Source organism: Danio aesculapii, chromosome 10, assembly GCF_903798145.1.
Source record: "Danio aesculapii chromosome 10, fDanAes4.1, whole genome shotgun sequence".
In the NCBI taxonomy this organism is placed as follows: Eukaryota; Metazoa; Chordata; class Actinopteri; order Cypriniformes; family Danionidae; genus Danio; species Danio aesculapii.
In genome coordinates, this window is record NC_079444.1 from 788,280 (window position 1) to 791,411 (window position 3,132).

Genomic DNA, 3,132 nt, shown 5'->3' on the forward strand with positions numbered 1-3,132 from the left:
TATTCCTCATGAATATTAATTACGTAAAGTGCCGTAAGCGAATCACAGTGCGGGCTGTTGAATATTAACAAGCTTACGTTCGTCGAAGCATGAATTTGTTCACCATGAAACGTCAACAAAATCGTTAATATTAATGAGCTACGCTTTATAGCTGAAAAAAAAACAGCGGCCTCTGTCGCAGCGGGTCAAAACACTTATTACAAAATAGATCAATAAATAACAGTTTCAAAATCGATTATTTACACTTTATTGGTCGTCTTTGTCACAAAACGAAATGCGATTTTATTGTGGAAAATCAAAAGAAATGAAAGGTATACTACATGGGATTTTCATCAAATGTACTCCATTTTAGTTACTATCCTGGAAGACATATAAACATGCTATTGTTCAGAAACAGACTTTTAGAAAATATAACTGGTCCCTGAGAAAAAGACAAAACTATTTTTGATAATTATATCTAATACACTTATCTTGGTAACACTTTACAATAAGGTTCATTAGTTAATGCATTTACTAACACGAACTAATCATGAACAACACTTGAACAGCATTTATTAATCATAATTGAACATTTACTAATGCATTATTAACATCCAAGTCCATGCTTGTTAACATTAGTTAATGCACCGTGAGTTAACATGAACTAACAATGAACAACTGTATTTTCATTAATTAGCGTTAACTAACATGAAGTAGTACTGTAGTAAATGTATTGTTCATTGTTTGTAAATGCATTAATTAACATTAACTAATGAACCTTATTGTAAAGTGTGACCCATATTTTGACTGATTGTAAACTTTTTTGATAAAGACTTGATTTTAAACTATATTCATTGTCAAAATAGGCTGAAGTGGGTAGATTCACGATTATTTTAATTGCAATGGAAATTATGGCAGTATTTCCAATAAGTGACCTTTCACTATATCTTAACCATCAGAAATCTAGTTATGGCTGTGAATGCTTTATAACAGTAATGCTTCAATGCTCAATAACAACAAAAAAAAAGATAAATACAAATCAATAAAATCCTATTCATCAAAATCATTTTAAAAGAGATCTGATATTAGCCCATCATTATAAACTCACATGGAAAAAGAAAAGAAAACCATGAAACCAATTAGAAAATACAATAAATACAACAAAACCATTGTACAGCACTACAAACAGTCATATCCATTTATGAGAGTTGACAGTTTTGTGGAAGGATTATGCTTTCATAGCTGCCAAAAATCATAACTAAATAAAATTAAATAAAGCTAAATACATGAAGCCCAATGTTTGCTTTCCATTATAAAAAACGTCACATGGTTTTACATTCTAAAGTGAGTCAAAGTTTCATTTTAACGAATAAAAACTTTTACAAAGGCCCACTGACACAGTTCTTCCCATTATCTATGTGCATGAAAACACCTACTATTGTACACCCCAAAATAATAACAATAAAATAACCCGTTTATTTAATAAACAAAGCTAAAGAATCATTTAATTTGCAGGTTTCTTTTTATTCTACTCAGTCCAGCACTGTCCAATCAGCTTCCGGTACTTCACACCTTCTCTTCCTTTCCTGCATTCGCATTTGTGAGGGTCGTTGTCTAAACAGCAAAAACAAAGCACATCAACACAAATCTCTCAAAAAAAGAGATCTAAAAAATGCATATAGTCATGTCATGTGTAGAAGTTAAGACATATACACTTTTTTCTGATTTTGGCATAAAGGAACCCTCCTCTATTTTTTAAATAGGCTAAATTTACAAGTCTCAGGAGTAATGCATTCAGCCAATCTCCAGGTCTGGCGAGAGCACTTTTAGCTTAGCTTAGCATAGATCATTGAATCGGATTAGACCATTAGCATCTTGCTCAAAACTGACCAAGGAGTTTCAATAATTTTCCTATTTAAAGTTTGTTAATAGAAAATTACTGAAACTCTTAGATAATTTTGAGTGCGATGCTAATGGTCTAATCCGATTCAATGATTTATGCTAAGCTAAGCTAAAGGTACTCCTGCCAAACCCAGAGAGCAGATGAATATATTAAAAAAAAGGTGAAACTCAACCATTTAATACTTTAAGAGTTGTAAAATGAGCCCATTTTCAAAAAAAAGTGAAACAATTTGGAAAATAAAATCTCGGATAAACATCTTTTTTTATTTTGGTATAAAGCAACCCTCCACTATTTTTAAAAAGGTTAATTTAAAACTCTCATAAGTTAAACAGTTTTTGAATACATTCAGTTGATCATCGGGTCTGTCAGGAACACTTTTAGCTTAGCTTAGCATAGATCACTGAATCAGATTAGACCATTAGCTCTCGCTCAAAACTGACCAAAGAGTTTCAATAATTTTCCTATTTAAAGCTTTAATGTTAAATGACTGAAACTCTAATATAATTTTTGAGTGAGATGCTAATGGTGTAATCCGATTCAATTATTTATGCTAAGTTAAGCTATAAGCCATAAGCACCCACAGATTTCTATTTGGGCTCTATTTTTGTTAAATAATATATTTAAAATAATAATGACAATAATAACAATGACACAAATAATGTCTCAGGTTTTATCTTACAAATTTTAAAACTTGCCAAAGACCATATAGTTTACAATATAGTTTATGCCAGAATGACAGTATAGTTCTTAGTGATATTGCCCTAGAAAATAGTCATGTTTGATTTTCTGTCTGTTTACTACACCATGTAACTACAGAAGACTTGAGCTTTAAATAGTAAACTTATCAAAACCCTTTTTTTGAATACATTCAGCCAATTTCTTGTTCTTGGTACCTTTTAGCTTAGCTTAGCATAATAAATTGAAGTGGATTAGACCATTAGCATTTAGTTCCAAAAATAAAAAATATTACTTAATTATTAATTAATTAATTACTTGATGAACTATGAACTATTCAACTCTAGAAAACTTGGACTTTAGATGTTCCTTTAATATGTCCTGATACGGAAAGCCACGAAATTCAAAAGGGTGTCCTGATGCAGTGTTTCTGAACCACGTTGCTGGAGGACTCCTTGGATGTCTCCTTTGTCTGTCACACCCATCACAGGTTTCAGTCTCTGCTAATGAGCTGATGATCTGAATCAGGTGTGTTTGGTTAAGTAGACATGGAAAATGTTCAGAGCTGGTGGTCC